The 10,708-nt window shown below is 53.1% G+C and overlaps 1 protein-coding gene across 1 annotated transcript in view; it reads left to right on the top strand.

The window, feature by feature from the left end:
• The window catches only part of ELFN1 (extracellular leucine-rich repeat and fibronectin type III domain containing 1), a 9,445-nt gene extending 7,262 nt beyond the window's left edge, over window positions 1-2,183 (top strand). Inside the window, exon 2 of the mRNA XM_010293854.1 lies at window positions 2,167-2,183. The gene's annotated coding sequence lies outside the window, so the exon portion shown is untranslated. The remainder of the gene's footprint in view (window positions 1-2,166) is intronic.
• The last annotated feature ends 8,525 nt before the right edge of the window (window positions 2,184-10,708 follow it).

Raw genomic sequence — 10,708 nt, forward strand, 5'->3', positions numbered from 1 at the left:
CCAAATGCTCCCCTCTGCCCCGCTTCTGCATCAGCCTTTCCCCGAATCGGGGCTCGGTCTTGGTGAACCAAGAGCTCTGTTGCCCGAGACCCCCCAAACTCATCACCGTGGTGAATGTGGCTCTGCAGAAATCAGGAGCTGCAGCATAAATCACGCGCCTGCTGCAGCCTGGCTGCCTGTCACGCTCCGGAGCGGTAAATCACCTTGTCTGCAGGAGAGGGGGGTCTTCAAGGGTGGGGGACAGCGCGGTGGAGGCGGCCTGGGCACAGAAATCTTTGGGCGAGGAGGGGCCCAGGGCAGGCCATGGGCTGCGGAGGGGTGCGTTGCGGCCCGGACCCGACGGCAGCGGATCGATGAGGGTGATTGAGGCCAGCACGCGCTGCGTTGGGCTGTTTTTAGTGCGGCCGTCAGAGTAGGAGTTTGGGAGCCCAAGTCAGAATTTATTTGCGTCTGTGAGCGCTTGTCAGCGGGAGGACCGGCAACGCGCGGCGCGAGCGCAGCGGCACTCTCCCTGCCCGTTTTGGGACCGGCCCACCTCGGCTTCAGCTCCTCTTCGGTCCACGTCCCTCTCCTCTGCAGCACCCTGTGGGGACAGTGCCACCAGCGCAAGGCTTGGAGCTGTGAGCACATGATGCACACGGACGCAAGATGGGGACAGAGAAGAGGAGAGGGGATGGGCTTCAGGGGATGAGGGGATCTTTGGGAAAAGCCTCGATCCTGCCTCAGATGCGTGGGGGGGTGAATGGCTCCTGTCCTGTAGCAGCGTGGCTGCAACACAGCCCAGCTCCATGGAGCAGTGCCAGGCATAGACCTTCGAGGTGCCCCAGTCCTCTCCTCCAGCTACTCCCACCCCATTTACTCACCACAGGCTTTCCATCATGGGGCTGTAAGCTGTTTTTCCTGAATGGGTGTCTGGAGATGAAAATGTTCTTTCGTGAACGATGTAGAGCACATTTCCTTTCCTTCATCTCCAGACCAGTGCTGCCTTCCGATGCCCTGAGGTGCTGACGGCAGTGAAGCTGCTGGTGAGCATGGCTGGTGGTGCTGGAGAAGCCAACCGAACAGCTACGCCTTGCATTGTAGCAGTGACTTTGTCTTTGCTTGAATTTACTTACACCCCATTTTTTCACATCCCCTTTGTGTCATATCCTCTGGTTTACCCCTCTCAGCCAGCTCACCAGCACCGCCCAGGAGGGTGGTAGAGTTTATCCAAATGCCACCTTGAGAGTTTTGCTCACTCCCACCTCCTCCCCCTCAGTACTTAATGAAGGGAAACCATCTGATCCAGAGTGAAGCCACTTTTCTGAACTCAGTTTCCTCTGTGCAAGGGATGAGAAGATGGAGAAGTATCAGGGATGTGGATTTTCACCACGTGGGTAATGTCAAGCAGGATGCTAGTTTTTACTCTAGTTTTGCTGCCCTCTCTTTTGGTCCAAATTGGGTGTGAACATGCCTGTTTCCCTCCCTCTGCAACTTCACTGTCCCTGAAGAGCAACCATAAGTGTCTGCCAAGTCTCTGAGTTTGCATGTGTGTGCCTTTTTAATGATTCAGTGGGAACATTAATGACACGGGGTTTGTTGTTGCTCCTCACTGTGCTTCTCACATCCTACCAACGTCTGTTTTTTGACACTCAGCTCAGCTGCCTGGAAATAGCCATTTGCTGCTCACCTTTACTTGCCTCGCCATTAAAGAGCTCATTAATGTACTCCATCCTTGCTTTCTTTGGGACTAAAAGATTTCCATTTCTGTCTTTTATCAGCTTTCTCGTAGTTTATGTCCTCTCCTCTCTTCACCGCGCAATGTCCTTTTCTAATGAGCTCCTCTCCCCTGGTCCATCTTCTCCATTAAGCTACGCAAGTGCTGTCCCCCGCATTGTCTTGCTCATCTCCTGGGCTTTCTTCTGGGTCTACCATATTCTTTAGTGTTTCCAGCTGTGAACGGAAGCGATCAGCCCCTCGTGCAACATCCACGCTTTCCTCCCACCCCGCTCCCCTTCCTTGCAGCTCCCCAGGCCTCCGGTCTGGCTCATCCCACCGCAGCGTCCAGCCTTGGCATCCTCCTCCGTCCTTGTGCGAGCCCCTGGCCGGCTTGCCCCGATCTGCAGGGGTGTGATGGGATGCCTCAAAATCTGTGCATGGTGCCTGCAGCTTGTCTCTGCTGGGGGCCTCTTAAATCTTTTTTTCTCCCTCTCAGCATCGCTTTTACACAGCAGAGCTCTCCTTGGGCACCTCCCGCCCTGCAATCAAGAGCTGCCCAGTCCACCCGAGCGGCAGGAGGTCTCTCTGGGTACCGTGAAATCTCATCTGTGGTTTCATAAGTAAGCACTGGCACTCTTCACATGATGCAGCTAAATTAATTAATCTCATTCCACCACATTTGTAGCCAAGGCACAAAGGCTCTCACTCTCTGCAGTTGGGGCTTAAAGCCTGCTTCTCCCAAACGTGCCCTCCTGTCCCACCTGGGAGTTGCGTTGCATAAGATTTGAGGAGTGGGAGCAGAGCCGTTGCTGGGAGTCACTCCAAGGGGCTGGGAGAGCCGCGGACCCCCTGGCCAAGAAGCCACGAAGTATACGGGCATGAACCATCCACCACGGTCCACCTGAAACATGCCTGATGTGTTCAGCTCGGTTCAGGCTGACAAAGAGCTTGTGTGCACAAAAGCTCCTTTTGTTTTTTGTTTTTTTCCTCCCAGCCATCTCAGGTGTTGCAATAAGAGCTATTGCCTCGCCTTACAAACCTTATCTCAATTATACCCTTCGATCATTCTGGCTGTAACAACACTACCACCCACTCCGTGGATCACACACACACACCTCTGCCTGGGAAATCCCAGACAGAAACGCGGCAACCCCATGGATGAGAAATCCTTCAAGCGCTGACGGCTGACAAGCCCCTGAGCGGCTCCGCAGCCTCCTCCAGCCTTGCAGGGTGACCACAGCTCCCAAAGGCAGATGCAGACAAGCAGGGCTCGAGGTAAGACCTGCGCCCGGCGACTGGCAGCAGGGGCCGGGGCGAGCACGCACATGGCACAGCCACCCCAAACCTATTTCCGTGGCAGAGCTCGCAGCCGGGAAGGAGGGTGAGCTGTGGGATGTGGGCCGGCTTCTGATCTCCCACCCACCTTGCAGTCGTGTCCTGGAGACCAGACAGGTCCTGGCACAGCTGTCAGGAGAGTGGGGAAGCAGAGCTGGAGGTGCTGAGCGGAGCTGGGAGCTGCCCCTCACCACCAGAGATGGTCGAACCCTTTCTGATACAGTCAGGAGGCTCCTCTGGCTGAGGGGACTGAGAAGTCCCTGCCCCAGGCTGGCTTTGGAGAGCAGCACACCCAGAAGAGCCTGTTGGTGGCCACGAAGGACTCAGCCACCGATCGCTGCTCCCGAGCTCTCGGGAGAAGGGGTGGATTCACCCACCGGGTGTGACATCTGAGTCAGTCCCGTCCTTCTCTGAGAAGCCATAGCTGTGCGTGGCTGGAGACTTCCAGGCGAGACAAGGTAGTTTGGGTGGCACCGGCGTACAAAGCCCTCCTTTGGAAAGCTGATCTTTCACCCTTTCCCAAAGAAGAAGAAACCAAAACAGCACAAGATGCCAGCAAGTGGGAGGAGACAGCTTACCCAGGGAGCTAATTTAGCTGGAAGGAAAGGGAAAGCTTGCAAGATGTTCCCCTATTAAGAAAGAAAAATAAATATGCAAGAGCAAGGAGCCAGAGGTCGAAGTGCCTGTGGGGAAGTGATGTGGATGTGTTTGATTTTAAGAAGCCAAAGCAGAGCTGGAGCAGATGCTGGACCCAGAACAAAGGTTGTTTCAGCCCAAGACTGAGAGGCAAAGGTTAGGATGAGGCTTGCAGAGACCTGGAAACCACAGAGGTAAGTGAATTGTTAAGCGGCACCACATTTAATCTGAGCAGAATGCATGAAACTCAATAATGTAATTGGAAGGGTTATTTAAACTGAATATTCAGAGGGAAAAATAAAACATTGCAGGGAAAATAATAATACTTAGCACTTGTAATGTGCTTAGCATCTTCAAAAACTGGTCAGCCATTAACTGATTGCTCCTCTGCTAAGTCCAAAGGCTAATAAAAAGGGATGGTTCATTTAGTTATTTCACAGCTGAGCTTCTCAATAAGGCATGAGGAAGAGATCGCTACTCTCCAACATGCTGGTAAATAAACAGTTGGAAGTAGGAAAATATGACAACATCTCAGCACTTGGTCACAGCTTCCTGCTCGGCTCCTTCCTTACCCAACTCGAGCTTGTCCAGGCTGGACCTGGACAGGGAGCTCATCTGGAGGTCTGGCTGGGGAGTGTATCTTGGGTAGGTCCAGGTCTCCAACAGTCCCAACTCTCCTGCTTGGGAACTGCCCCTGAGCCAGTGTCCGCAAAAGTGTGGATGGGGCGTCCACAGGGCGGGAGCGTGGGCATTCATCCGTGGGTGGATGGGGCAGGCGATTCGGGTTCAGAGAGGCCCCGACGGCGCAGCCCTGCTGCCTTGACCAGTGTGGAGGCTGGAGGGAACAAGCAGCCTTTTGAACGGCAAAAAAGATGGAGGTATTTTATGTTTGTTCTACTTAAAAAGTAAACACTTCCTTTTGTGTTTGATGAGCAAGCGATTTTGTAAACACTGCAGAGAAAACATGACAGGGTTGCACCTCAGTGATTTCCAGCCTGTTTTCTTGGCAGTGGCAGCGGAGGAGCAGAGAAGCAGCTGCCCCACACGCGCTCCCGGGTTGTCTGGGGTGGCCAAGAGTCTGGGGGCTGCTCCTGGTCAGGTGCAAGGGGAGACAGCTGGGAAGAAGAACCTCTCATCAGGATGGAGCCATTCAGCCCAACACATGTCCAGCCCCAACATGGATGAGCAACGAACCCATCGAACAGCGGGTACCACCAGAGGCTTCGCACTGTGCCCCGGCGCGCGCACGCAAAGCCAGCAGCCGCTGTGGCTGGGTGCGGCTGCCCCCCCACGCCCACGCCCCATGGCCCCCCCCCCCCACACCGCCCGCACCCTGCCAGTGCTGCCCATCACACAGCCCTGCGGCTGAAAAACCCTTTTTTTGTATTGCTGCCGGTGGAACCAATGCAAAGTTCATTCATGCCTAACCCAAAACAACCATCACGGAGTCATGGGGCATTGCAAAGTGGCTGTCAGTGCCTTCTCTGCGCCCCACCTGCCACTGTTTCTCCTGTGCCACCCACTTCATGATGATTTTTGGCCTTGTTAGCTTAGACACCCACTAAAACATTGGCCTCATCACTTCAGAGACAGGGAACTGCATGGATGCTCAGCTGCGCCCACAGTGGTGCCCTGTGTTTGGTGCAGTGGACACTCCAGACCCCACTTTGCCGGGGCACAGGTCTCCCAGAGACCCTGTTCCAGGTGTCCCAGAGCCGTGCTGGAGGGATGTCTCCGTGGGGCTCACAGCTGGGTGCCTCCAGCCATGCCCAGAAGGTGCAAGGTCTCCAGTTCACCCATGGGCTGCCGGGGCGGCAGCCAGGAGAGGGCAATGGTTCACCGATGACCTGCCCAACCCCAGCAGCAGAGAAGAGCTCCTAGAATATACTGAGGAGCTATTCCTCCACCTCACTGTTGGGTGATCCCGGAGGGATCCTGCTGCTTTATAGAAGAGATGCACAAGTATTCATCTCCGAAAGCATTTGCTGGGCTAAAATACAGCCCTGCCCCAAGCAGACCAGAGCCCAGGGCTGAACTCAGCTTTTCTGGGACGTGGCCAGCAGCAGCAGTGCCATCACCAAAAGCCCTTGGTGGAGACAGGGGTTGAGGGATCTTACATGCCCCTGGCTTTTTGCCCCAGGCACTGCCTCCTGCTCTCTCAGCCACGCTTGTGGGCTTTGTGTTTTCTTTCTTCAGGTTTTCTTCTTCTTAAGTGAAATGTTCCCTATCTCTGCTGCTAGCATGGCCCTATGGACCCTGTGCTGGGAGGATGAGTCGGGTGAGAGCAGGAGGAGGTGAGCAGGGACTCCTTAAACCACTGTTACCACTAAGCTCCTCTCTCCCGAGGCGGTCTTTGCCTGAGCGAGGCATACAGGTCAGGACCTTGATAATTTATAGTGCAGGAGGCATCCTCCTCACCATCTGGGGGACCTGGGGACGATGCGGAGTGCAGAGCCTTGCTGGGTCGCCAACACGTGTTTCTGACTGGGGGAAATTTGGGATGCGGCGTGCTAAGGATGCCATGCTAACTTCTGCTAAACACTCACGTACAGCCGGGTAGCAGATATATGGACTGTGCAAGACACTGCCGATTTTCCTCCGCCTGTTTTTGGCATAACGAAGCCCAATGGGTGTGTATAAACAAAGCAAGCATCTCTCTCACTGGACCTCATGCATCATTTATAGCCAGCTTTTCCATGGCACAAGAAACATTTACATATGCCAGCATTAATTCTGAACGCCACTTCAAAGCCATCTCTGTCTAATGAACCCCGTGCGCCGCACACAGCAAATTCCACCCGAAAAATAATTAGCAACACACGCCACCAAAGCATTACAAGGGGAACGCAGCACACCACCTGCTGAAGCAAAATGAATGCCTGATTTATTTATTTTTTCCCACTTTTTAGCAACATTCAGGCGCTGACTCAAAGCTGTGCTCTGTTCTCGGCGTCGCAGGGCCCTGGGAAGTGGCACATTCCCGCTCCACTTTCCAGGCTAGAGGTATGATTGATTTGGCGGGGCTTATACGTTCTTCTTCAATCACAACTGGACCGAGTTGGGCAAGACCCTGCTGATTCCTCTGTGTTCAAGCAGCACAGCCCAGCTCACGCTGGGAGGAGCAGCACGTTTTGCTCCAGGCCTGACGCGGTGGCATTGCCGTGGGAGACCCAGGTCACAAACCGCCGTGGTAGAGGGACAGAGGCCAAAGCCGGGAGGTGGCTGTGGGCACAGGGGACCGACCGCGCCGGGGTGATGCTGGGATCCTGGATGCCCCAGGACCTGTCCTCCTCGAGTGGAAGGAAGATGCTCTGCAGGGCGCTGCTCTTGGCCACGAGCTGCATTGCCCGTGCGTCTCTCCAGTATCAGGCTGTGACTTGCTGGGATGCAAGGGGTTAAACTGTTCTTCTTATGCAAATTAGGCTTAATTAATCCTTTTCATCAGTTGCAAATATACCTTCTGAACCCTATTAAAAACATGAATATGCAAATTCAGACCTTTTTTAATACTCATTTTCAAGGACTTGGAGTCAGGCTTGATTATTCGATTCCCGTTAACAGCCTGTAAAACCTGGTGCAAAATTTAATTTCCATTTTAAGTTACCAAAAAAAAAAAAAGAATCTGTTGGTAATTAAGCTAATTACAGTGTTACACTAAAGAGGAGACAAACAAGGAGGACAAGATCATTCATTACATTTAACACCGGCTACAGGACCTGGGGACTGTACAGGGCCAGAGTTAATCATGAAGCCAGGAAACAACAGTGATGGAAATGGGGTGCGTGTGGGGAGGCTGTGGCTTTTCGGGGGCCTGGTGCTTTCCTCACCTTGGGATCATCTCTGCTTCAGCCCCATGAGCCACCTTCCTCCGAAGGAGCGGAGTGAGGAAGAGGAGGTGTAGCCAGGGTGGATGGTGTCGCAGGCGTCGTGGGGTCTCTGCACAGGGCAGGAACGCGCTTGGGGTTGGGGTTTCAGGGCAACCTGTAGGACCATCTGATCTGCCAGTGTGCCTGGGGCTGAGCATCCCATGCAGGTGGGACTTCCATCCTCCCTGAGCACTTTTGTTCTATTAAAAATATACGTGTGGGGTGCAGAGGGGCCGTTAGCTGAACTGGCATCAGGGAGGAGACAAGTCCTGCAGATGGAGGCTGCATGTCCCACTCTCCTGCAGGAGCTGTGATCCTGTCCTCAGCAGCGAAGAGCAGGGACCTTCCAAAAGCTGACGACTCCCTTGGCAGAAGCAGAGCGGTGGGGGAAGACCCACGACAAGGCCCCGCAGAGGCACCACCACTGCTCCACACCCATACTGGGAGGGCAAATGGAGGTGCAGGACGTGACCCCCTATAGATTGTGACCATGGCCAGCACATGCTGGGAGATGCCAACCAAACCAGTGCAGCCAATGGTGGGTGCCACCGCCCAAACCTCCCTGGGGGTCACCCATCCGGGCTGTCCCCCATCGGGGCTGGCCAGCCAGTGCTGGTGGCTCCCGATTTGCCCATCAACCTTCCCGTGCCTTCCAGCTCTGCCTGCACGTAATTAAATAAAAGGTGCTGCTATAGACTGTTAATTATGGTTTACCACCACAGCGATCCCTTAAAATCAGTCATTAGCATGCCTGGGATCTGTTCTGCACTTGGTGTTTTCTAATGAGTTAGCAAAGTTAACGAGTGATTTGTCAGAGCTATAATCCTCACCTCGGGGCTGGCAGCTCAGGAAAGACAGCACTCCACGGCGGGCTTGTGCCATCTCCACACGAGGTGAGGAGCCCCACGACCTGGCTGGTGGCACACAGGTGATGCTCTGCCCACATGAGGCCAGAGCTCAGTGTCTGGGATACTGGTGGACTACGCAGGAGACTCCAGCACTGAAATGAAGTGCTAGCGTTACCTATAGACTTACCCAAAGACATCCGTCATCGGCTGGATGGACCCACCCAAGAGACTGGTGCTGTCTGGGGGGCTTTTCTTGCTCCTCCTCATCTCAGCTCCCAGGACTCGCAGTGAGAGGAGCTGTCACTTCAGAGCATGCCACTCAACAGCATCTCTGCCTCGTAACAGCGGGATCGGAGCGGGAGCTGATCGCATACGTCCCCAAGGACTGGAGCGTGACTCCCAAAGCGAACTGCAGAGAGACATGCACACGTGGAGGAGCTGGGACAGCCGCAGTGGGGAGAAGGGGTGACAGGGGGACAGTGCGATTTGCCATCACCCCCTTACGTATGAGGCTGGTCTCCCTCATGCACTGCATGGTCAATGGGGAGCGGGAGGCACCTCCAAATCGAAGAATCTAAGTGAGGTTGATGCGCTTCATCCTCTTTAGGGAGATGATAGCTTCTTGGTAGAGATTATGGGGACAGCCTGGCAGATGAACCAGCCACCATCACCAGCAAAGCAAAGTGCCTGCAATCATATGGCACAAATGTTACCCAGGAGATGCTCATGAGGAGAGGAAAGGTCCATCTGCCAAAATTCCAAGCCTTTCACCTGCCTGGAGAACATTTTCCATCATGTTGATACCAGAAGTTTCCAATCACCAGATAAAAGGAGTGTGACGAGACAGGTGAAGAGAGAAATGCTCTCACCCTCTAGCCAAGCCCTATGCCTCGCACGTCCTCCTGCATGTGCATCCTCCGGCCCTTTGACCTCTCTGGTGCATCTTGTCAACGGGATCATATTTTGGGGGGAGTCGGAGATGAAGAATTACCTTCTCAGTCCCTGCAGGCAATCAGCTTGTTGCCCGAACCATGAGATATGATTGCCCTTATTATTTTAGCTTGCATAGCAGCGAGTCTTGTTAATGGTCATAAAATTATCTAGTCCTTATTTAAATCCAACAACCGTCTGTGTTTCAATGACCTCCTGATGGTCTCTGGCTTTGTTCCAGGTTGAAGAGGCATCAGAGGGACCAGGGAGGAAAAAGAGGCAGTGGGAGGATTAAAGAAAAACAACCAAAACCACAACAAGCAACAGCCAACAAAGAGAATTCAAAGTAAAACAGGGAATATTAAAGAGAGCTCAATCAGTCAGCTGGAGAGTTCAAAAAAACACAACCTGTCATGAAGAGAAGGAAGCAGCATCAGGTAAAATTAGCAACACTAATAAACTCAGCAGCACTGGAGCCCAGGCCAGGAAACAGCACAGGGAAGACGAAGGGGCCGGGAGATCCTTGATCCCATGTTGGGGAAGCAGGAGAAAGAACCCACGCAACCTGAAAGAACGTGCTTCAATGGTGGTTTGGGTGGAGACCACAGACATGGGCTACTCCCAAGCCCTGCAGCACCAAGGAGCTGCCTTTGTGCTCCCTAACTTACACGGCAGCGTTTTCTTTGAAGTGCTGTTTTCCTTGTGTTTTGTCCCTCGTATTTGCCTCGAGGGAAAACGCGCACACGAGGAAGGCTGGAGACCCAGCCTCTGCGGGTGAAAGGAGCCGGAGCTGCCGCTGGGATGACTGCCCAGGGCCGGGGTCTGCAACAGACCCTTAGTGAAGACTTTGACCAGTGATTTCTATGTAGAACATTTCTGAAGCAAAAAGCTCCTATTTCTTTTGGATGCCAGACCACTCCCCTGTCCTTTCAAATAACATCTACAAGCCCCCCGAGTACCAAAACATTTTACAATAATAATCCCCCAAAGAGAAACAAGGAATGGAAAAACCCCAAGCAGCAGAGAACTGTTTTAACGTAACCAAGCTCCAACACAGATTCCCATCAATTTTGCAGCAAACCTGAGTCATGAAATTAAAAGTAGCATCAGCGTATTTCCTATTAGCTAGGGCTCCTTTTTCAGAACAGATCATGCATTCCTACCCTATTTTTCTAGACACTTGTGTCAATGCGATATCATCAGATGCCGTTCAGTCGCTCCTCTCAGCCTGAGAAAAGCTTTCCTGTTGGGAAGGATGGGATTTTAATATTTAAAAACGACTTTGTGAAAAAGCTTTGCTGATTTATTTATTTATTTATTTACTTACTAACCCTCCCTGATCAGAGTGGGCGCGTTTTGTAGCTTTTAAATATCATGCAACTTTTAGCATGGCTG

This window comes from Phaethon lepturus, unplaced genomic scaffold (genome assembly GCF_000687285.1).
Source record: "Phaethon lepturus isolate BGI_N335 unplaced genomic scaffold, ASM68728v1 scaffold4329, whole genome shotgun sequence".
NCBI lineage: Eukaryota > Metazoa > Chordata > Aves > Phaethontiformes > Phaethontidae > Phaethon > Phaethon lepturus.